The sequence below is a fragment of the Puma concolor genome, chromosome C1 (assembly GCF_028749965.1).
Source record: "Puma concolor isolate L17-30 chromosome C1, mPumCon1.1.hap2, whole genome shotgun sequence".
Classification (NCBI taxonomy): Eukaryota; Metazoa; Chordata; class Mammalia; order Carnivora; family Felidae; genus Puma; species Puma concolor.
The window spans coordinates 49,395,271-49,421,403 of NC_141674.1; the positions used below are offsets into that span (position 1 = coordinate 49,395,271).

Below are 26,133 nucleotides of genomic sequence, written 5' to 3' on the forward strand. Positions count from 1 at the left end.
TTTCTTAAATTCTACATATGAGTGAAATCATATATTTGTCTTTCTCTTATTCTGCTTAACATAATACACTCTAGTTCCATCCATATTGTTTCAAATGGCAAGATTTAATTTTTTGATAGACAAGTAATATTCCATTGTGTGTGTGTGTGTATACACACACACACCACATCTTTATCCATTCATCAGTCGATGGACACATCTTTATCCATTCATCAGTCGATGGACATTTGAGTTCTTTCCATAATTTATATTTTTAATTTCATTTACTGACTTCATCTCTCATGTTCTTTTTTCTTCTCTTTGTCAAGGTTTTCACTGATGTCCTCCACCCTTTTCTCAAGTCTAGTGACTATCTTTTATAATCATTACTTTAAATTTTCTGTCAGATATTATTTCTGTTTCGCTTAGATCTCATGCTCTGATTTTGTCCTGTTCTTTCATTTGGGACATACTCCTCTGTCTTCCTGTTGTGTCTCCCTGTCTGTGTCTGTTTCTGTGTGTTAGAAAAGTCAGCAATGTCTTCTACTCTTAAAAATAGTGGCTTTATGAAGAAGAGGTCCTGTAGTGCCTTGCAGTGACCTGTAATACAGTGCCCCCTGTTCACCAGAACCTGGCACTTTAGGGCAATCTCCTGTGTATGTTGCTTGCATCCTGCTGTTGTTTGAGTTGCTTTTTCTTTCAATTTAGACATTTGCACTGACTCTGCCTGTTGTGAGCTGTGCTTGCTCTCTGTGCTGTTAGTGAGACCCAGGCAGACAAACTCTAAGGGGGTGTAACAGCAGGAAAGCTTGAGGGCAGGGCAGCAGTGTTAGCAAAATTTGTGCTGAGCTGCTAGTTCTAGGTCAGATCCCCCCAGAGTGCAGTGGCCAACAGGGGTTTGGCACATGGCAGTGGGCCGGGCATGATGTGCAGTACCAGTGCCTGGGGCACCCAGCATGTGACTGAGGGGTGGCTAGGTGGGGCACGCACAGTATTAACAAAGTTTGTGCTGAGGTCAGGGCCAGGCCAGTGGGCTTGGAGTGGATGAATTCTCAGAACTCATGGGTGGAGTGCCCTGCTAGCCATTTAGGTAGCAAGTGTCTGTGCAGTGCTGCATTCTGAAAGTAGCTGTGTGTTTATGATGAGAGGCCAGGGAGGAAAATGGCACCTGCCTGCTTCTTTGTTCCCAGAGAAGGTCCTCTAACATGCTCTGAAATTCAAATAAACAGGTTTCCCTTCTGTTTGACCCAAGTGTTGTGCAAACTGTTGCTTCCATATTGCTTCTCTGTGTGCTGCTGTCTTTTTAAGGGCAGGGACCCAGCTATCACTAGCCCTTCCAATTCACTCAGTGCTGAGTCCATTGATTTGTAAAGCTCCAGGCTCCAAGTACTGCTGGATATACAAACTCATGAAATTCTGCCCCTCTGGTTTTCAAAGCCAGATGTTATGGGGATTTGGTATCCCTGTGTGGGCTTCCTGGTACTTTCCTCTCTCTCCACCTGCAGCTCACTTCTTTCTGTAGGCAGCTCCTAACCACTGTTTCTGCCCTTCCCAACCTCCCAACCCTTCCCTGCCCTCTTTACATTTAGTTGTGGAGTTTATTCTGGCAGTCTTTAGATCACTCTCTGGTTATTGACTTGGATGTGAGTGATACTGAGTTGTAAACATGGGATGGTATGAACTTAGGATCCTCTTCCTCCACTGTCTTCCCAAGCTTATCACATTATATTTCTATTCAGATTCATTTTGTGGTCCAACATGTCATTTCTTTTGGAGAATGTTCCCTATGTGCACTTGAAAAGAATGTGTATTCTGTTTTTAAATCAAATGTTCTATATAAAACTATTAAGTCCATCTGGTCTGTCATTCAAAGCCACTATTTTCCTGATAATCTGGCTGACATATACATGGATATTAGTGAATTGTTAAAATCTTCTATTACTGTATTACTGTCAATTTCTCTGTGTGCTAATATTCGCTTCATGTTGGATGCATATTTACAATTTTTATATCCTATTCTTGGAATGATCCCTTTATCATTAGGTAAAGGTAGCACCATCCCTGGTCTCTTCTTAGAGTCTTTGTTTATCTGCTATAAGTTGTGATACTTCAACTTTTTTCTCTTCCACTTGCCTGGTATATATGTTTACACCCTTAATTTTCAGTCTGTGTGTGACTATAGGAGTGAAATGCATCTCTTTCTCTCTTTTTAAAAATTTATTTTTAGTTTTGAGAGAGAGAGAGAGAGAAAATCCAAGCAGGCTCCATACTGTCAGCATGTAACCTGATGTGGGGCTCAAACTCATGATCATGACCCTCAGCCAAAGTCAGATGTTAAACCTACTGAGCCACCCAGGTGGCCCTGAAATCAATCTCTCTCAGGCAGCACAGAAATGATCTTTTTTCTTTTTAAATCCATTTAATCACTCTGTCTTTTGATTGGATTATTTAGACCATTTACATTTAAAGCAATTATTGATAGGTATGTACAATTGCCATTTTGTTAAGATTTCTGGTTATTTTTGTTGTTTTTCTCTGTTCTTTAGTCTCTTATTCTCTTTCCCTTTTTTGTGTGTATTATAGGTTTTTGGTCTGTGGTTACCATTTGGTTATGATAGCATCTTATGTGTATAGCAGTCTGTATCAAGTTTTTGGTTGCTTAAGTTCTAATATCTTCTAAAAGCACTTCTCATACCTTCTAAAATTTTACTCCATGCTTCCTGTTTTATATATATGTTGTCATATTTTACTACTATTGTCTTTTAACTTCCATACTACCTTTATAAGTGATTGGTCTACTTGTACTATGTGTTTGCTCTTATCTGTAAACTTTTTCCTTTAATAATTTTATTCCAATTAGGGTTTTTTTAACCATTTAAAGGATTCACTTTAACATTTTTTTATAAGCCTCTATTAGTCATGATGAAATCCCTTAACATTTGTTTGAGAAACTCTTTGCCCAGCAAGGTTATCATTCACAACAGGACACATAAAATATTCTTAGTTGTAAGTTTTTATCTTTTCCACACTTTGGTTTTTTTTTGAAATTTTTTTTTTCAACGTTTATTTATTTTTGGGACAGAGAGAGACAGAGCATGAACAGGGGAGGGGCAGAGAGAGAGGGAGACACAGAATCGGAAACAGGCTCCAGGCTCTGAGCCATCAGCCCAGAGCCCGACGCGGGGCTTGAACTCACGGACCGCGAGATCGTGACCTGGCTGAAGTCGGACGCTTAACCGACTGCGCCACCCAGGCGCCCCTCTTTTCCACACTTTGAATATATCATGGTAGGTCTTCAGAAGTCAGGTGTTAATATTATTTGAAGAGCTCTCATTTTTTTCTCTCTTTCCTCTTGCTGCTTCCAAGTCTCTGTTTTGTCTCCCAGCAGTTTGCTTATGATGTATCTAGGTAAATGTCTCATCAAATTGAGAAAGTTTGGAGCCATTAGTTCTTAAAATATTCTTGCTGCCTCTTTCTCACCTCTCCTTTCTGGGAGTCTTATTTACATGTATGTTGGTTTGCTTGATGGTGTTCCCCAGGTCTCTGAAGCTCTGTTCCTTATTCATTCATATTTCTTTTTATTTTTGGCTGGATAATTTTGGTTGTTTTTTGTTTTTTTTTTTAATTCATGGATTCCTACCTTGGCCAGCCCAAAACTGTTGAGTTCTGTTAATAATTTTATTTCAATTATTCTATTTTTCAACTTCAGAATTTCTATGATTCTTAAAAAAATAATTTGTATACCTTTCACATTCTTTAGTTGGTTACATATGATTCTAATACTTAAAGTTAAGGCAATCTATGTCTAACATATTTAACACATTTAAAATAGCTTATTTGAAGTTTTATAAGTCCAATGGTTGGAACGTTTTAAAGATAATTTTTTATTAAAGTAGGGTTGACACACAATGTTACATTAGTTTCAGGTATGCAATACAGTGATTTGACAAGTCTAAATGTTAAGCTATACTCACAGCAAGTGTAACTACTACATGTAAATATATAACCCTATTAAAATACTATTGGCTATATTCTCTATGCTGTAACTTTTATTGCCTTGACATATTCATTCTATGACTGAAAGCCTGTATCTCCCACTCTCCTTTACCGATTTGCCCATCCCCCAACCTTCTGGTAACCAAGTTTTTCCTCTGTATTTATAGGTCTGTTGCTGCAGTTTGTTTTTAGATTTCATGTATGTTTGACTTCCTCTATCTGACTTATTTCACTTAGTGTAATACTCTGTAGGTACATCTATAGGGTTGTTGTAAAAGGCAAGATCTCATTCTTTTTGTTATTGTTGTTGTTTTTATAGCTGAGTAATATTCCAGTGTGTGTGCATACCATATCATCTCCATTCATCAAGGGACACTTGGGTTGCTTCTATATCTTGCTTATTGTACATAATCCTGCAATGAACATGTATCACTTTGAATTAGTGTTTTTTGTTTCGAGTAAATAGCTAGGAGTGGAATTACTGAATCATATGGTTTTTCTATTATAAATTTTTTTTGAAGAAACTCCATGCTATTTTCCACAGTGGTTGTACCATTTTACATTCCCATTGATGGTGCATGAAGGTTATTTTGTCTCCACATCCTTGCCAACACATGCTATATCTTGTCTTTTTTTCTGACCATTCTGCCAGGTGTGTGGTGGTAACTCATTGTGGTTTTAATTTTCATTTCCCTGATGATTAGTGATGTTGAGCAACTTCGCATGTGTCTGTTAAGCATCTGTAGATCATCTTTGGAAAAATGTCTATTCTGGTCTTTGGCCCACTTTTTAGTCAGATTATTTTTTGGTGTTGAGTAATTTGCTTTTATATTTTAGAAAATAACCCCTTATTGTATATATTATTTGTGAATAACTTTTCCCATTCAGTACACTGCCTTTAGGTTTTATTGATGGTTTCATTTGCTCTGTGAAAGCTTTTTATTTTGGTTTAGTCCCAGTAGTTTAATTTTGCTTTTCCTTGACTGAAGAGACATGTAGAATAATATTTCTGTGACCAATGTCTAATTCCTGCCTATGTTTCTTCTAGGAGTTTATGGTTTCGTGTCTATTTAGGTCTTTAATCCCTTTTGAGTTTATTTTTGTGTATGGTCTAATAAAGTGGTCCAATTTCATTTTTTTTGCATGTGGGTGTCCATCTTTCCTAGCACTATTTATTGAAAAGATGGTCTTTTCCCTGCTAAATATTCTTGCCTCCTTTGTTGTAGATTAATGGACCATGTAAGTATGGGTTTATTTCTGGGATCACTGTTCTCTTGCATTGATCTATGTGTCTATTGCTGTGCAGTACCATTGTATCCTGATTACTAGAGCTTTGTAGTACATCTTCAATCTTGGATTATGCTACCTCAAGCTTTGTTTGGTTTTGTTTTTCTAAGGATGTCTTGGCTATTTGGGGTCTTTTGTGCTTCCACATGAACTTTTGGGTTGTTTCTTCTAGGTCTGTGAAAATGTTGGAATGCTGATAGGAATTGCACTGAATCTGTAGATTGCTTTGAGTAGTATGGACATTTTAATTCTTCTAATATTAATCCTTCCAATCTGTAAGCACATGGAACACCTTTCCATTTGTGTCATCTTTAATTTTTTCCATATTTTATAGTTTTTGGAGTACAGGTATATTACCTCCTTGGTAAGTTACTCCTGAGTATTTTATTTTTGACAGAATTATAAATGGAATTTTTTAAATGTCTACTTGTTATTAGTGTATAGAAGCACAACTGACTTCTTTGTATTAATTTTTTTAATATGAAATTTATTGTCAAATTGGTATCCATACAACACCCAGTGCTCATCCCAAAAGGTGCCCTCCTCAATACCCATCACCCACCCTCCCCTCTCTCCCACCTCCCCATTGACCCTCAGTTTATTCTCAGTTTTTAGGAGTGTCTTATTCTTTGGCTCTCTCCCTAACTTTTGTTTTCCTTCCCCTCTCCTATGGTCTTCTGTTAAGTTTCTCAGGATCCACATAAGAGTGAAAACATATGGTATGTCTTTCTCTGCATGACTTATTTCACTTAGCATCACACTCTCCAGTTCCATCCTCGTTGCTACAAAAGGCCATATTTCATTCTTTTTCATTGCCAAGTAGTATTCCATTGTGTATATAAACCACAATTTCTTTATCCATTCATCAGTTGATGGACATTTAGGCTCTTTCCATCATTTGGCTATTGTTGAGAGTGCTGCTATAAACATTGGGGTACAAGTGCCCCTATGCCTCAGCACTCCTGTATCTCTTGGGTAAATTCCTAGCAGTGCCATTGCTGGGTAATAGGGTAGATCTATTTTTAATTTTTTGAGGAACCTCCACACTGTTTTCCAGAGCGGCTGCACCAGTTTGCATTCCTACCAACAGTGCAAGAGGGTTCCTGTTTCTCCACATCCTCTCCAGCATCTATAGTCTCCTGACTTGTTCATTTTAGCCACTCTGACTGGCGTGAGGTGGTAACTGAGTGTGGTTTTGATTTGTATTTCCCTGATGAGGAGCGACGTTGAGCATCTTTTCATGTGCCTATTGGCCATCTGGATGTCTTCTTTAGAGAAGTGTCTATTCATGTTTTCTGCCCATTTCTTCACTGGATTATTTGTTTTTCAGGTGTGGAGTTTGGTGAGCTCTTTATAGTTTTGGATACTACCCTTTGTCTGATATGTCATTTGCAAATATCTTTTCCCATTCTGTTGGTTGCCTTTTAGTTTTGTTGACTGTTTCCTTTGCAGAGCAGAAGCTTTTTGTCATCATGAGGTCCCAATAGTTCATTTTTGCTTTTAATTCCCTTGCCTTTGGAGATGTGTCAAGTAAGAAATTGCTGCGGCTGAGGTCAGAGAGGTCTTTTCCTGCTTTCTCCTCTAGAGTTTTGATGGTTTCCTGTCTCACATTCAGGTCCTTCATACATTTTGAGTTTATTTTTGTGAATGGTGTCAGAAAGTGGTCTAGTATCCTTCTTCTCTATGTTGCTGTCCAGTTCTCCCAGCACCATTTCTTAAAGACTTTTTCCATTGTATATTCTTTCCTGCTTTGTCAAAGATTAGCTGGCCATACTTTTTTGGGACCAATTCTGGAGTCTCTATTCTATTCCATTGGTCTATGTGTCTGTTTTTGTGCCAATACCATGCTGTCTTGATGATTACAGCTTTGTAGTAGAGGCTAAAGTCCGGGATTGTGATGCCTCCGGCTTTGGTCTTCTTCTTCAAAATTACTTTGGCTATTTGGGATCTTTTGTGGTTTCATACAAATTTTAGGATTGCTGTTCTAGCTTCGAGAAGAATGCTGGTGCAATTTTGATTGGGATTGCATTGAATGTGTAGATAGCTTTGAGTAGTATTGACATTTTAACGATATTTATTCTTCCAATCCATGAGCATGGAATGTTTTTCCATTTTTTTATATCTTCTTCAACTACCTTCATAAGCTGTCTATAGTTTTCAGCATACAGATCTTTTACATCTTTGGTTACATTTATTCCTAGGTATTTTATGATTCTCGGTGCAGTTGTGAATGGGATCAGTTTCTCTATTTCTCTTTCTGTTGCTTCATTATTGGTGTATAAAAATGCAACCGATTTCTGTACACAAATTTTGTATCCTGCGACTTTGCTGAATTCATGTATCATTTCTAGCAGACTTTTGGTGGAGTCTATCGGGTTTTCCATGTATAATATCATGTCATCTGCAACAAAGTGAAAGCTTGACTTCATCTTTGCCAATTTTGATGCCTTTGATTTCCTTTTGTTGTCTGATTGCTGATGCTAGAACTTCCAACACTATGTTAAACAGCAACATTGAGAGTGGACATCCCTGTCGTGTTCCTGATCTCAGGGGGAAAGCTCTCAGTGTTTCCCCATTGAGGATGATATTAGCTGTGGGCTTTTCATAAATGGCTTTTATGATGTTTATGTTCCTTCTATCCTGACTTTCTCGAGGGTTTTCATTAAGAAATGATGCTGAATTTTGTCAAATGCTTTTTCTGCATCAATTGACAGGATCATATGGTTCTTTTCTTTTATTAATGTGATGTATCACAGTGATTGCTTTGTGAATGTCGAAGCAGCCCTGCAGCCCAGGAATGAATCCCACTTGATCATACTGAATAATTCTTTTTATATGCTGTTGAATTCGATTTGCTAGCATCTTATTGAGAATTTTTGCATTCATGTTCATCAGGGATATTGGCCTGTAGTTCTCTTTTTTTTTTTTTTACTGGGTCTCTGTCTGGTTTAGGAATCAAAGTAATGCTGACTTCATAGAATGAGTCTGGAAGTTTTCCTTCCCTTTCTATTTTTTGGAATAGCTTGAGAAATATAGGTATTATCTTTGCTTTAAATGTCTCTCATAGAATTTCCTGGGGAAGCCATCTGGTCCTGGACTCTTATTTGTTGGGAGATTTTTGATAACTGATTCAATTTCTTCACTGGTTATGGGTCTGTTAAAGTTTTCTATTTCATCCTGTTTGGGTTTTGGAAGTGTGGGGGTGCTTAGGAATTTGTCCATTTCTTCCAGGATGTCCAGTTTGTTGGCATATAATTTTTCATAGTATTCCCTGATAATTGCTTGTATTTCTGAGGGATTGGTTGTAATATTCCATTTTCACTCATGATTTTATCTATTTGGGTCATCTTTTCTTTTTGAGAAGGCTGGCTAGAGGTTTATCAATTTTATTTTTTCAAAACACCAACAATTGGCTTTATTGATCTGCTCTACAGTTTTTTTAGATTCTTTATTGTTTATTTCTGCTCTGATCTTTATTATTTCTCTTCTGCTGGCTTTGGGGTGTCTTTGCTGTTCTGCTTCTATTTCCTTTAGGTGTGCTGTTAGATTTTGTATTTGGGATTTTTCTTGTTTCTTGAGATAGGCCTGGATTGCAATGTATTTTCCTCTCAGGACTGCCTTTGCTGCATCCCAAAGCACTTGGATTGTTGTGTTTTCATTTTCATTTGTTTCCATATATTTTTAAATGTCTTCTCTAATTGCATGGTTGACCCATTCACTCTTTAGTAGGGTGTTCTTTAACCTCCATGCTTTTGGAGGTTTTCCAGACTTTTTCCTGACTTTTTCAAGCTCCATAGCATTATGGTCTGAAAGTGTGTATGGTATGATCTCAATTCTTTTATACTTATTAAGGGCTGTTTTGTGACCCAATATGTGATCTTGGAGAATGTTCCATGTGCACTCGAGAAGAAAGTATATTCTGCATCTTTGGGATGTAGAGTTCTATATATATCTGTCAAGTCCATCTGATCCAATGTATCATTTTGGGCCCTTCTTTATTGATCCTGTGTCCAGATGATCTATCCATTGTTGTAAGTGGGGTATTAAAGTCCCCTGCAATTACCACATTCTTATCAATAAGGTTGCTTATGTTTGTGATTGTTTTATAATTGTTAGCTCTTCCTGATGGATACACCCTGTAATTATTATATAATGCCCTTCTTCATCTCTTGTTACAGCCTTTAATTTAAAGTCTAGTTTGTCTGATATAAGCATGGCTACTCCAGCTTTCTTTTGACTTCCAGTAGGGTGATAGTTCTCCTTCCCCTCACTTTCAATCTGAAGGTGCCCTCAGGTCTAAAATGAATCTCTTGTAGACAGCAAATAGATGGGTCTTGTTTTTTTATCCATTTTGATACCCTATGTCTTTTGGTTGGAGCATTTAGTCTATTAACATTGAGTGTTATTATTGAAAGATATGGGTTTAGAGTCATTGTGTTATCTATAGGTTTCATGCTTGTAGTGATGTCTCTGGTCCTTTGTGGTCCTTGCAACATTTCACTCACAGAATACCCCTTAGGATCTCTTGTAGGGCTGGTTCAGTGGTGATGAATTCCTTCAGTTTTTGTTTGGGCAAACCTTTATCTCTATTCTGAATGACAGACTTGCTGGATTAAGGTTTCTCGGCTGCATATTTTTTCTGTTCATCACATTGAAGATTTCCTGCCATTCCTTTCTGGCCTGCCAAGTTTCAGTAGATAGGTCTGCCACTAGTTTAATGGGTCTCCCTTTGTAAGTTAGAGCCTGTTTATCCCTAGCTGCTTTTAGAATTTTCTCTTTATCCTTGTATTTTTCCAGTTTCACTGTGATATGTTGGGTAGAAGATCGATTTAAGTTACATCTGAAGGGAGTTCTCTGTGCCTCTTGGATTTCAATGCCTTTTTCCTTCTCCATATCAGGGAAGTTCTCAGCTATGATTTGTTCAAGTATACCTTCAGCCCCTTTCTCTCTTCTTCTTCTTCTGGAATTCCTATGATACAGAGATTGTTCCATTTGATTGCATCACTTAGTCTCTAATTCTCCCCTCATACTCCTGGATGTTTTTTGCTCTCTGTTTTACTCAGCTTCCTCTTTTTCCATAATTTTATCTTCTAATTCACCTATTCTCTCCTCTGCCTCTTCCATCTGAGCTGTGGTTGCCTCCATTTTATTTTGCAGCTCATTTATAGCATTTTTAGCTCCTCCTGTTTTTTTTTTTTAATATGAAATTTATTGTCAAATTGGTTTCCATACAGCACCCAGTGCTCATCCCAAAAGGTGCCCTCCTCAATACCCATCACCCACCCACCCCTCCCTCTCACCCCCCATAAACCCTCAGTTTGTTCTCAGTTTTTAGGAGTCTCTTATGTTTTGGCTCCCTCCATCTCTAACCAGTTTTTTTCCTCTCCCCCCCCCCACCCCCATGGTCTTCTGTTAAGTTTCTCAGGATCCACATAGCAGTCAAAACATGGAATCTGTCCTTCTCTGTATGACTTACTTCACTTAGCATAACACTCTCCAGTTCCATCCATGTTGCTACAAAAGGCCATATTTCATTCTTTTTCATTGCCACATAGTATTCCATTGTGTATATAAACCACAATTTCTTTATCCGTTCATCAGTGGATGGACATTTAGGCTCTTTTCATATTTTAGCTATTGTTAAGAGTGCTGCTATAAACATTGGGGTACAAGTGCCCCTATGCATCAGCACTCCTGTATCTCTTGGGTAAATTCCTAGCAGTGCCATTGCTGGGTAATAGGGTAGATCTATTTTTAATTTTTTGAGGAACCTCCACACTGTTTTCCAGAGCGGCTGCACCAGTTTGCATTCCTACCAACAGTGCAAGAGGGTTCCTGTTTCTCCACATCCTCTCCAGCATCTATAGTCTCCTGACTTGTTCATTTTAGCCACTCTGACTGGCGTGAGGTGGTAACTGAGTGTGGTTTTGATTTGTATTTCCCTGATGAGGAGCGACGTTGAGCATCTTTTCATGTGCCTATTGGCCATCTGGATGTCTTCTTTAGAGAAGTGTCTATTCATGTTTTCTGCCCATTTCTTCACTGGATTATTTGTTTTTCAGGTGTGGAGTTTGGTGAGCTTTTTATAGATTTTGGATACTACCCTTTGTCTGATATGTCATTTGCAAATATCTTTTCCCATTCTGTTGGTTGCCTTTTAGTTTTGTTGACTGTTTCCTTTGCAGAGCAGAAGCTTTTTGTCTTCATGAGGTCCCAATAGTTCATTTTTGCTTTTAATTCTCTTGCCTTTGGAGATGTGTCAAAGAAGCAATTGCTGTGGCTGAAGTCAGAGAGGTTTTTTCCTGCTGTCTCCTCTAGGGTTTTGATGGTTTCCTGTCTCACTTTCAGGTCATCTATTTTGAGTTTATTTTTGTGAATGGTGTAAGAAAGTGGTCTAGTTTCATCCTTCTGCATGTTGCTGTCCAATTCTCCCAGCACCATTTATTAAAGAGACTGTCTTTTTTCCATTGTATATTCTTTCCTGCTTTGTCAAAGATTAGTTGGCCATACTCCTCCTGTTTCTTAGTCCCTTAATCTCTATAGCAGGATATTCTCTGCTATCCTTTATGCTTTTTTCAAGCCCAGTGATTAATGTTATGACTATTATTCTAAATTCTTGTTCCTTTATATTGCTTAAATTGTTTTTGATCAATTCATTAGCTGTCACTACTTCCTGGAGTTTCTTTTGAGGAGAGTACTTCTGTTTTGTCATTTTGGGGTGTCCCTGGGGTGGCTCCCAACTGCAGGGCACTTCCCCTGTGCTGTCTGGAGTAACGTGTTGGTGGGCGGGGCCACAGTCAGATTGGTGTGTACCTTATCTTCCCCTCTCCCAGGGGCAGGACTCACTGTGGAGTGGTGTGGTGCTGCTTTGATGGGATCTGGCATATTAGCCGGGGTGGATCTGCAAGGGGCACAGTGGTGGGAGGGGCAGGCTTAACTCACTTTGCCATCAGTGGTCCCCTGCAGGAGGGTCCCTGCAGCACCAGGAGGGAGGCCAACCCGTCGGAGGGATGGATCCACAGAAGCACAGCATTGGGTGTTTGTGCAAGCAAGTTTGGTGACAGGAACTGGTTCCCTTTGGGATTTCAGCCGGTGTATGGAAGAGGGAGATGGCGCTGACCAGCTCCTTTGTTCCCTGCCAAGCTGAGCTCTGTCTTCTGGGGCTCGACAACTCTCTTTCCCATTGTCCTCTAGCCCTCCCATTCTCTAAACAGAGGTGTTGACTTACAACATTCCAGATGTTAAGTCCCTCTGGCTGTCAGAACACACTCCATTCAGCCCCTCTGCTTTTGCAAGTCAGACTTGGAGACTCTGCCTTGTTAGGAGGCTGCCCCTCCACTGCCCCAGCTCCCTCCCGCCAGTCTGTGTAGTGCACACCGCCCTTCCTACCCTCTTCCGTGGGCCTCTTGTCTACGCTTGGCTCTGGAGAGTCCGTTCTGCTAGTCTTCTGGTGGTTTTCTGGACTATTTAGGCAGATGTGGGTGGAATCTAAGCGATCAGGACACAGTGAGCCCAGCATCCTCTCACACCGCCATCTTCCCTCACTTTCAGTTTCTGTATTAATTTTTTTAATGTTTATTTATTTTTGATAGACAGAGACAGCAGGTGGGGAAAGGAGCAGAGAAAGAGGGAGACAAAGAATCAGAGGCAGGCTCCAGGCTCTGAGCTGTCAGCACAGAGCCTCATATGGGGATTCAACTCAGGAACTGCTGCTAGTTGAGTTAACACTTAACAGTTAAGTCAGTCACTTAACTGACTGAGCCACCCAGGTGCCCCTGTACTGAATTTTCAGATTAGAAAGTTATTACTTCCTAGAGTTTTTGATGGAGTCTTAGGGTTTTCTATATGTAAATAATGCCATCTGCAAAAAGTGACAATATTTTTAAAACTTTTTAATTGTAGTATATGTAACAGTTGTATTACTTTCTATTCTAATACTATTGTATTACTTTTAGGTGTATAATAGGTTTCAGTAATTCTGTACATTACTCAGCAAAAAAATCCCCTTTATCACCCACACACCTTCCCTCTGGCAATCTTCAGTTCTCTGTATTTAGGTCTTTGTTCATTTTTGTTTCTTAAATTCACAGTTGATTGAAATTGTATGGTGTTTGTCTGATTTATTTCACTTAACATCATACTTTCTAGAGGCCCATCCCCATGGTTTCAAATAGCAGAATCTCATTTTTTTTTATGGTTGAGTAATATTCTATTTTTTATACATATCACATCTTCTCGAACCATAGATCTACAGATGGACACTTGAGTTGATTCCTTATCTTGCATATTATAAACAATGCTGCAATAAATATGGGGATGCATATATCATCTCAAATTAGTGTTTTAATTTTCTTTGGGTAAATACCCAGAGGTAGAATGAATGGATCAAATGGCATTTCTATTTTAAAGAAACCTCCATACTCTTTTCCACAGTAGCTACACCAATTTACATTCCCACCGACAATGCACTAGGATTCTTTTTTGTCCTCATTCTTGCCAACATGTGTTATTTCTCATCTTTTTTATTCTCGCTATTCTCACAGGTATAAGGTGATATCTCGTGGCTTCATTTTGCATTTTTCTTGATAATGTAGAGCATTTTTTTTTAATGTGTGTATTAGCCATTTGTATGTCCTCTTTGGAAAAGTGTTTTTAAAACGGTCAGAGGACCTGAATAATCGGCTTATTTTTGTTGAGTAGTTAATATATTTTGGCTATTACCCCTTATTGGGTACATCATTTACAAATATATTCTCCCATTCGCTATGCTGCCTTTTTGGTTAGTTTACTGTGAGGACTATACCAAAAGAAAAATCTTCTTAATAGTTTAATTTTGCTTTTGTTTCCCTTGCCTGAGGATACATATGCAGAAAAACGTTTCTATGGCTAATATCAAAGAAATTGTTGCCTATGTTTTCTTTTAGAAGTTTTCTGGCTTTATGTCTCATATTTAGGACTTTAACCATTTAGAGTTTATTTTTTGCATTTGGTAAAACAAAATAGTCCAGTATCATATTCTTTTGCATGTAGTTGTCCTTGGTCTTTTTTTTTTTTTTACCAATTTGGATGCACCCTCTGTTGGCATGACTACCTCTTGACTCTTCTCAAAATGGTTTTTGATTCAGTTCATGGTTCCTGAGTAGCCAGCTGGATAACTTAGGATTTTTGAAATTGAATGACCTTTTTCACTGAATGAAGTCTGAGTTAGTTGTTCCTCTCTTCATAAATCCTGGGTAGTACAACCAGAGTTGAAAGTATACAGTCAACGATAAAACTTCTCAAAAGGGGCTCTCTTCATTTCAGGAATGACACCACTGTGTCTAGTTTTTGTGTCTTATTTATATTCTATTTGTATTCTGAACACTCCACTCTTATGTCTACTTTTGCAATCACTTATTCAACAGTTACCATGTACCAGACTTTTGGATTGGTCACTGATATAAAACATAATAACTTCATATTGGCTCCTCCCAGTGTATACCATAGTCCTCTAGCCAGCTCTGCCAGTAGCTTGCCCTGTAATTTTGTGGAAGTCTGATCCTCCTTATAATTCTCACATTTTATATGCTGTATTGCAGAAGTTCAACAGAATAAAGGAATGAATGGTCAATCTTATTTTTATTTAAGTTACCATTTATTTAACACCATCTAGGCCAAGTATTTTATATGGATTATCTCATTATATATATGAACTAAACTATAAAGGAGAAATAAACTGAAATTTATATAGCAAGTGGTTGAGCTCATATTCAAAGTTTGGAAGTGTAATTCCAGAGGATGTAACATTATTCATTAGAGAGCTCTGCATTTCTACGGGGGGGTGGGGAGGGTGGGAAGAATGCAGAACATCCTTGCAGGTACCTTGCTTCTCACTGAATGACACCAAAGAATAGTAGCCAAGGAGGTTCTATGTTTTTTATGGTCTTACATTATGAAACCACTTTACCTTTCAATATATAAGAGATCAGATATATGTAGGGCCTGAAATTCCTCTCACCTGTCCTTCATCTTTCTGCATTGCTATCTATGAAATGTGTGGGTCTCTTTCTTCTCTTGTACTTTTCCATAGATGTTGGGGGGTAAAACTATACCTCTCAATCTCTCACCTGTAAATTGAATTACAACAAGTAGAGAGATGTTAAGAGGGAAATAGAAAACAAATTATCACCCTTATAGAGAAATTGATCACTTTTTGTCTCCATTGGTTCCTGGTAGAAGTGGATTAAGTAGTGAAGCCAAAAAAAGCAACCCTTACCATTCTACTTCAAACCCACATCAACCATTTTACCTATAATGCTTGTAATGTATATTGTTCCCTGCCCTTTAATTTTCAACTGATCTGTGATTTAAAGGAAGCAAATATTTGGGTCTTTTTTTCTATTCAAACTGACCATCTCTTTTTAATGTTTAGTATTTTTACACTCAGTATAATTATCTGTATGGCTGAGTTTGAGTCTAGTGCTTGGGAATTTTGTTTTTCTGTTGGCCTATTTTATGTCCATCTGCTTGTGGTCAAATCATATATTTTTAGCATTTCAATTTATCTTTTTTCTTGCATTTATACTTTTTTTGGTAATGCCTTATAGATTCATTACAAAATTTTAGCTTATCTGTTTTGAGGTATGTTTCTTCCTAATTAAAGATCTACAGTATTATGTCATTTATTTCCAACAATGCTTTACCATTTGTGCTAGTTTTATCATGTATTTCACTTTTGCATGGACTGTAAACAATACCATTTGTTAGTATTATTACCTTAGGTTACAAGTTCTCTTACAGAAATTTAAAATATATTTCTTACCATTCTCCCTGAAGTTTGGGACATCTACTTGGTGTTATTTCTTCTCTGCCTAATAAATATCTTTGAGATTTTCTTTTAGTGCAGGTCTTAAAAGACAAATTCCTTCAACTTTGACTTGTCTTGAAATGACTTTTTATTCTTGCCTTTATTTTAGAAGAATATCTTTTACTGAATATAGTCAGTTCCCTCGCCTTTTGTTGCTTTCTAGACCTTGTATTTAAAGTACATTAAACAACAAAGGAAGAAAATCATTGGGTTGTGCAATGTAAGATTTATGAAGGAGACAGGGTTTTAACTGAGCATTAAAAACAAACAAACACAAAAAACCTAGACAATTAACAGCACTAGAACACACTGGAGGAGAATCTTATTTTAGTTCAAATCTCAGTCTGGGGCTCTCTACTCCTTATTTGCTTCTCTGTAAGAAAAGGGGAGAAATAGATCTGACTGGGAACACATCACATCAGACAAGACATTAGGTGAGAACCTGACATTCATTGAATCACACTGAAGTCACTGCATTTAAAAGGGAATATAGGTCCTGTTTCACTCTCCTGAACTCCCTGGCATTACTAGTAAGATTGGGTTTCTAGGTTAGGTCACAATCCTCCAACTTACTGGAGGTACAGATATGAAGCTGAGTTATTTGCAGCATCAATTCTCCCTTATATATGGATTTAAGAAAAAAATAAATGAGCAAAGGGGGAAAAAAGAGAGAAGCAAACCAAGAAACAGACTCTTAACCTTAGAGAACAAACTGATGGTTTCCAGAATGGAGGGAGAGGGGAGAATGGGTGAAGGGATTAAGGATTGCACTGGATGTTGTATGGCAGTGTTGAGTCACTATATTGCATACCTGAAATGAGTATTACATTGTACGTTAACTGGAATTTAAATTAAAGATTAGCAGTAAGATATCTTAAGTCAAAACATCACAAGATAAAATAGAAAATATTTTTGAATGAATGAAAATTAAAACATACCAATTTTTGGAGCAAGTAGACTTCTTATACTCTATTGGTGAGTATATACAATCACAGAGTTAAATGCACAAGACCTAATGCAATAATTATGCTCCTAGTTGTTTAACCAAGATAAATGAAAATAGGGCCTCTTATGAAGTTGTATCCAAGAATATTCATAACAGTCTTATCCCTGATAGCTATAAATTTGTAAACCATCAACATGACCATTAACAAAACTATGTTATAGAAGTATTCTAGGAAGATGGCAGAATAAGAAGCTCGAGGACTCTGCCTTCCCACCTAAACAATAATTGTACTAGAAGAAATGATGTAACTATTTGGGGACTTTGTAGTCTGTTGAAGGCTTGTAACTTCCAGGAAAAGGCTTGAGCCAGTAAATTGTGATTAGTTTCAGCCAAATTCAGCTCTTGGCTCAGCAGCAGTGCTCCAGCCCTGTAGTAGGCAATGTACATGTTCCAGGAGTACATTGCATGCAACCTGTGGGAGCCAGGGCGGGCAAGAAGGGTCACATTCTCCAAAAATCAGGGATCTATGTACTGATCACTGATTGCTGCTTCTGATCAGACACAGAAACAGGCAGACATTTTTGCAACCTTCTCCCCTTATATCCTAAGAACAAAGCAAGCTTGTATGTCTTGATTTCAAAACTAGTAATGAAAACAGTGTTATAGTGGTATAAAAGCCAATGGAAAAGAATGGAGAGCCTAGAAATAAATAACTTTTGACAAAGGTGCCAAGGCACATTTAATGGGGGAAAGGATGGTCTCTAATAAATGGTGCTAGGAAAATTAGGTATTCACAATAAAAGGATGAAGTTGGATCCTTACCTAGCATCATATATAAAAATTAACTCAAAATCTAGCAATTCTTAGAAGACAACAGGGCAAAGCTTCATGACCAGTAATTATTTCTATATGACACCAAAAGCACAGATAACGAAAATTTGGATTCTTGGAAATTATGTGCATCAATGGACACTACCAACAGTGAACAGACAACATATAGAATAGGATCAACTGTTTACAAATAATATATCCAAGAAGGGATTGATATCCAGAATACATAGAAATCTTAAAAACAACCCAATTTAAAAATGGGCAAAGGAATAGACATTGCTCCAAAAAAAGTATAGGGATGGCCACTAAGCACATGAAGGTATTCAACATCACTAATCATCAGGACAAAGCAAATCAAAACTTTGATGAAATACCACTTCATACCCATTAGAATGGATACTGTCAAAGAAACTGAAAACAAATGTTGGAAGGATGTGGAGAATTCAGTGGGAATGTAAAATGGTACAGCCCCTGTGGAAAAAAATTCAGCATTTTTACTTCTGTGTATATACTCAAAAGAAGTAAAATCAGTGTCTAGGTTTAGATGAGGTCAGGTGGGTGGTGACTTCATGATGGAATTTATGCCCTTATATGAAGAGGAGGAGACAAGACTTTGTCCCTGCACATGTAATAAGGAAAGGTCATGTGAGCTTATAGCATGCAAGGAAGAGGTTCCCAAGCACCTTGATTTCTGACTTTCCCACGTCTAGCACTGTGAAAAATAAACTTCCATTGTTTAAACCACCCAGTTTGTGGTATTTTTTTTTTTTTAATTTTTTTTTCAACGTTTTTATTTATTTTTGGGACAGAGAGAGACAGAGCATGAACGGGGGAGGGGCAGAGAGAGAGGGAGACACAGAATCGGAAACAGGCTCCAGGCTCCGAGCCATCAGCCCAGAGCCTGACGCGGGGCTCGAACTCCCGGACCGCGAGATCGTGACCTGGCTGAAGTCGGACGCTTAACCGACTGCGCCACCCAGGCGCCCCTCAGTTTGTGGTATTTTGTTGCAGCAACCCAAGCTAAGGTACCCACATTCATAGCAGTATTATTCACAATAGCTAAAATGTGGAAGAAACCCAAGTGTCCATTTGACAGAGAAGCAAAATGTGGTATATATGTACAATGAAATATTACTCAGCCTTGAAAAGAAAATTCTGGAATATACTACAATAGGCTAAAACTGGAGGACATAGTGCTAAGTGAAACAAGTCAGTCACAAAAAGACAAACTAGGATTAAATTTTAAGGAGGTACCTAGATTAGTCAAAATCATTGAGACAGAAGGTGGTTTCAGGAGATGGGAGAGGGGGAACTGGGAGTTATTATTTAATGGGTACAGAGCTTCAGTTTTACAAGATGAAAAGCAATCTGGAGATGGAGGGTAGTGATGGTTACACTACGATATGAATGTACTTAACACTACTGACCTTTGTATTTAATGGTTATGATGGTAAATTTTGTTGTGTTTATTTACCACAATAAAAAATTGGAAAGGAAAACCTATATACTATACCTTAATGGAATATTACTTTACATCTTCTAGGACTGCCTGATCACCAGTTCCTGATCAGCACTCTTTCCAGTTTGGAGGCATATAGTGTTAATCCTTGGGATTGAATCTGCTCAGCTTCTGTCTTCAGTACTGCTCCTAATGTCTGGGTACAGGTAAGAAGCCATACCAGTTAGCCTGCTGTGGTGAATCCTCTGTATCTTCCCTTGCCCACCACCACTTTTTTTTTTTTTTAAGTAGGCTTCACACCCAGTGCAGGGCTTGAACTCACAACCCTGAGATCAAGACCTGAGCTGATATCAAGAGTCACATGTTTATGTTTAACTGAAGGAGCCACCCAGGCACCCGTCCCACCACCTTTTGATTTGTAGTTTCTTCTTCGTATTATTGCTTGCTGCTGACTTATTAGGCATTACATATTAAACATTCTTATTTAATTTAAAATATTCTTGAATTAAAATCACATTCCTGTTGGCTCCCTTCCTCAGGTGTTTTAAAGTCATGTATATTGTGATTTTTTTTTTTTTAGGTCTTTAGGTAGGCACTTAATAGTAGGAAAACACTTTGTTTAGATTCTTAGGTACAAACTGTGGTTCCTCAAGTATGTGATCTAGGCAAGTCTCTTCTCTGAATTTTGGTTTTTCATAAGCAATAAAGAAATACCTGGTTTTTTTTTTTCCACCTGTAAATGAAACTGCTTTGTTGATTCTCAAACATACACATACAGGAATTGTGATAATGATAATATGGTAATGATAATGATGATGAGATGTTTTTCAGTAACAGGGAGGTGAAAAAGCTCAAGGGATAACATCAAATTGCCCCTGACTTATCGACATTTATGGTGTCAATCAAGATGCCCTCCATGAAAATCCATGGGGTCTCCAGTGTTGAGGGGGGACTTCCTCTCTTCATAGGGGCAAGGCCTGGTAAGACATAATAAACCAGTGAGAAACTCAAGATGCCTGCATTTGCAAAAAGCAAAGCCACAGTTCATTTTCAATTAAATTATTCTCAGTCATATGCAATTACCAAATGCAATTAGGCCATTCATTATAGAGAGAAGAAAAATGCAGCATCACTTCTGTTATTTTTAGTGACAGTGAAGCAAGTGAATGCAAAGCACCATGTTACCTTTCTCCTAGTTTTTGTTTCTGTGATGAAAAGAAACCTTGCTCTCTTTCAGGCAGGTTGTATATTCCCAAGTTTCTAGGCTTGGAATACAGTTCCATCCATTTTCCATGACGAAGTCTGGAATATTCTATAAAATATAGAAGGCAATCTTCTTAAAAATTTAAGACTATTTTTTTTAATAGCATGGTTAAATTAAAAAAACAGTGGCTATAGGTCAACTTTCTAAAATACTATAGGAGATAAAATTATCCACTTAGACTTATGAGACCCAAGGCATGAACTCTCTCCTTACTAACTTCAGCAAACTTCAGTTCTCCCATCTATAAAATGGAAATCTAATAGAACCCATCACTTAGGGTTATTGTGAGTATCCACTGTGTTAATATAGCTGAATAAGTTAACAAGAGCATGGTGCCTAATAAGCATCCAGTCAATGATATTGATGATAATGAGATAGTAATGATGGTGTTTAGGCTTCATTTACTTTTCTACTCATTCATTCCGTGAACATCTTATTGAGTGATTTCAATGTGTCAAGCATGAGGTTAGACCTTGAGCAAGTAATTGAATTATTCATCCTCTTCTTTCAACCTACTACTACATCCAAGGTACATCAGTTCTAATCCTAAATATTTTAAGATTTTATTCCTCCCCTCTTAAATCCCTACCATAAACCCTCATTCTTTGTTTTGTATGTTTCTAATATGCCTTCCATTATAAAAGAGACCATAATAAAACTTTGTCAGTCTCTGACTTCTATTTTCTATTTCTCTAGCTCATCTAGGATAAAGCACAAACTCTTAATATGACATCTATATCTGTTCAGGGTCTAGCTGCTGACTCTCCAGTCTAATTTCTGACCACATTTTCTTATATACACCCTATCCTTTGGGTTCTACTGAAATATTTAAACCTCATTTCCCAATATCGTACTCTTGCCTGCCTGGAAAGCCCTTTCTTCAGCACAGTTTTCATACTGACTTTGTCTCCTGTGTGCCCTCTCCACCATGCTGCTCTGACCTGAGCATGGATCACTTTGTATTGGGTCTATTTACTTTTAAGCATTCTCCCACTAGAGTGCAAATCATTTGAAGCCTGATGCAGAGAAGATAACAAAGCTTTGTTGAGTGAATAAGTAAAAAAGTGAACAAAATATAGTCTTTGTCCATGTAGAATTTATAATATGGTATCTAGTGTCTGTGTGCAATGTATTAATGTTATATATGAGTCTACTATATATAATAGACTTCAAATAGAGAACATATTTTGGAAAAGCCTTAATGCTGTATAAATTTATGTCAATTTTATCTCAAACTGGGGAATAAAAGAAAAGCTGGTCTCAATTGTGTCAATTTGAGACTAGACTAAAACTAGAAACTCTCTGGTTCATGACCATAGTTTCTGATACTTCTGTCAACCTGGCTTTGAGTCTTTAAATCCCATCTTGTTTCCTCATCTTCCATGGCTGACCTGGGTAGAGCAGTACTTGTATTGAAACAATATGATAAACCTATTACTACTCAAAAGGAAATTGCACTTAAGACCATAATTGGTAAAATTCTGTTGGAAAGGTATTATTAGTAATAACAAAAATACTAAATACAAATATGATACTTCTCTATCTGTTGTTAAATAATATTAGAAGGCTCCCCTAATATGTAAATACCACTAGCTGATAGATTGATGTGTAATAGAGAAAGGGATGTATAGACATATATGATTGAAGTGATTTTCTTTGACAGATCAGTAACAGGCTTAAAGTAAAATCATAATAAGTTAGGTAATTTTGGTAAGATTCTCTGCTCACTGCCTGATCGTTCATAAAATTCCTACTAGAATCAATTACTTAATACATTTTTATATCAATTATATAACTTCTATTTTCCAAATGTCTGATAGCTTTTCTAAATATAATCTTTCATAAAAAGAAATAAAAAAAAAGGAAATTCAAGGTCTCATCAGGTCAACTATGGTGCACATATATATCTGACAATTTTTTTTAATTTGTGTCAGGTTACAACCTATTACAATGTGCTTTAACATAAAAACTCATTTGATTTTCACAGAGGCAGATCCCCTGCCACACCAACTTGGGAAGTCTCAATGGCTAGAATGTAATGTTTTGCTAAACTAGATTATAATAATCCATTCATTTTGCTGTATCAGAGAATATTTTCTATTTATTACATTTTCCTTGTCTATGTCTGAATTCTTTTTTTTTTTTAATCCCAAAGTTTGCTTTTATTTTATATATATGCCTATTCGTGCAATAATGATTTCAGGAGTAGTTTCCAGTGATTCATCCCTTATGTAGAACACCCAGTGCTCATCCCAACAAGTGTCTTCATTAATGCCACTTACCCATTTAGTGTCCAAATTCTTATAGATGCTAGATATTAACCTGGTTTTAAAAATGTCTATTGAACAAGTAGATGTTTGATTCATATTTGTTTCTTTTTCATTTAACATGACTAGGGTTGTACTGTTTCTCTTTAGCTAAGCCTCTGATTCATCAGCTGTATACCAGCTGCAAAATATATTAACTATGCAAAGGCTTAGTTTTCTCATTCATAAAATGAGTACATAAATAATATATAAAATATAGCATTGAAAGCAGGAACATGGCCGATAGTAAAATCATCCAAAGGATACACTGAGATAACAGCTACATCTGAAAATTACCTGAATACACGGAACAGATCTTCTGCAGCTGATGTGTAGACAGCCACATCAAAAAGGGTAGGAGGGCAAAGACATAGTTGACCTACACAGAAACAAACACAAAATGAGGAGACAGGAATATGCCCCAAATGAAAGAATAAGGCAAAATCACAGTAAAGGAGCTAAATGAAACAAGGATCAGCAATATGCCTGATAAAGAACTCAAAGGAGTGGTCATAGAGATACTCATCAGAAATAAATAAAGAGTAAATGAACTCAGTGAGAACTTCAACAAAGCAATAGAAAATAACAAAAGAACTAGTCAGAACTGAAGACTACAGTAACCAAAATGAAAAACAGACTAAAGGGAATCAGTGGATTAGGAGTTGTAGAAGAAAAGATCAGCAATCTTGGAGAAAGGGTAATAAAGAGCAACAAAGCTGAATAGCAAAAAGAACAATAATAAAATTAAGAACTTTGATACATCAAACATAATAACATTTACATTACAGGGATTCCAGAAATAGAAGAGCAGCAGAAAACGTATTTGAAGAAATTAATGTGGGAAAGGAAAATAGACACCTAGGTCCAGGAAGTCAAGAGAGGCCCAAATAAGATGATACCAAGGAGGTCCACACCAGGATTCATGACAAAGAGTGCATTTTAAATGCAGAAAGATAAAGGGAAACCATTACATACACTGATACCCCAAAAAGCTATCAGCTGCTTTTTCAGCAGAATTTTTTTAGGCCAAATTGGGAGTAGCATGATATATTCAAAGTGATGGGAGAACTAACAAACCCACAACCAAGAATACCCTACCTGGCAAGGTTATCATTCAGAACTGAAACAAAGAATTTTGCAGACAAAAGTTAAAGGATTTTTATCACAATTAGACCAGCCTTTTAAACAATATTAAAAGGAATTCTTTTTTAATGTTTATTTTTTGGAGGGAGACAAAGTGCAAGCAGGGGAGGGGGCAGAGAGAGGGAGACACAGAATCTGAAGCAGGCTCCAGGCTCTGAGCTGTCAGCACAGAGCCCAACATGGGCTCGAACTCACCAGCAGTGAGAGATCATGACCTGAGATGAAGTCAGAGACTTAACCGAATGAGGCACCCCTAAAGGGAATTCTTTAAATACAAAGAGGTTATAACTAGAAGAAAATTATTAAAGGAAAAAATTTCAGAGGTAAAAGCAAACATACACTAAATGTAGTAGATTTATTACAGTACAGAGGTGAAAACACTAAAGTGCTAAAATCAATTATATCTACAAAACTAATACACAAAATAAAAGGATGTAAAATACGAGATTATACACATAAAACAAGTGGGTAAAAATTTAATGCTTTCAGAATGTGTTTGAATTAAGTGATTAAGATGCCACATACAAACCCAACAGTAATCACAAATCAAAAACCTTTAATAGATCCACAAGAAGTTTAAAAAATACCATTAAAGCCATCAAACCACAAGAGAAGAAAGAAGAAATACAAAGCCAACCAGAAAACAATTAACAAAATGTCCTAAGCATATATGTATCAATAATTACTTTAACTGTAAATGGACTAAATGCTCCAATCAAAAGACACAGGGTAGCAGAATGGATTAAAAAAAAAAAAAAAAGACTCACTTTAGACATAAGACACAAAGTGAAGGGATGGAAAAAGATAGTCTATGCCAATGGAAGTGGGGGGGTGGGTAACAGGTTAGCAATACCTGTATCAGAAAAAAATATGCTTTATTTTTAAATTTTTTATTTTTTATTTTAGAGAGCACGAATGAACACACAAGTGGCAGAGAAAAGAGAGAATATTAAGCAGGCTCCATGCTCAGCATGGAGCCCAATGTGGGGCTCCATCCCACGACCCTGGATCATGAACTGAAATCAGGAGTTGGACATTCAACTGACTGAGCCACCCAGGTGCCCCCAGACACAACATACTTTAAAGCAAAGATTGCAGCGAGAGACAAAGAAGGGTACTTCACATCTAAATGAACTAGAAAAAGAACCACAAACCCCAAAGTTAGTAAAGAAACAAAACAATAAAATAGACTAAAAACAAACGGTAGAAAAGATCAGTGAAACCAAGAGCTGGTTCTTTGATAAACCTTTAGCCAGACTCAAAGGACTCAAATCAGAGATGGAGGAGAAATAACTGATACCACAGAAATGGTAGATGGATCATTGTAAGAGGATGTAACAATTGTAAATATTTATGTACCCAACATAAGAACACCTAAATACATAAAATATTAACAAAAGAAGAAATTGACAGTAATACAATGACCATTAGAGGAATTTAATATCCCACTATCAATAGATCTTCCAGACAGAAAAATCAACAAGGAAACCGTGGCCTTGAATGACACATCAGACCAGATAGACTAACAGATGCAATATTCCATCAAAACCAGCAAAATACACATCTTTTCAAGTGCACATGTAACATTTTCCAGGATAGATCACATGTTAGGCCATGGAACAAATCTCAATAAATTTAACAAGACTGAAACCACATCAAGCATCTTTTCCAAGCACAATGGCATGAAACTAAAAATCAATTACAAGAAAGAAAATGGAAAAAAACACAAACATGAGGAGGCTAAACCACATGTTCTATAGGATTTTAGAATACACGGAGACCAAAGAACATTAAAAAAAACAACAGAGTTACCTTGGTGGCTCAGTTGGTTAAGCGTCCAACTTTGGCTTAGGTCATGATGTCACGGTTCATGAATTTGAGCCCTGCATCTGGCTCTCAGCTATCAGCGTGGAGCCCACTTTGGATCCTCTGTTTCCCTCTCTCTCTCTCTGCCCCTCCCCCTCCCAAAAATAAATATTAAAAAACAAAACAACAATGTTTCACAATCTACAGGACCCAGCAAAAGCAGTTCTTAGAGGGAGATTTGTAGTGATGCAGACCTATTATAAGAAAAAA

The 26,133-nt window shown here is 37.3% G+C and overlaps 1 long non-coding RNA gene across 1 annotated transcript; it reads right to left on the reverse strand.

The window, feature by feature from the left end:
* Positions 1 to 18,874: 18,874 nt before the first annotated feature.
* On the reverse strand, positions 18,875 to 23,492 carry LOC147578057 (uncharacterized). Its single transcript, XR_015254185.1, has 3 exons — positions 23,212 to 23,492; positions 20,530 to 20,656; positions 18,875 to 20,321 (listed from the first exon to the last, which is right to left on the reverse strand). It is a non-coding gene; the product is annotated as an uncharacterized LOC147578057 (long non-coding RNA).
* Between the last annotated feature and the right edge of the window lie 2,641 nt (positions 23,493 to 26,133).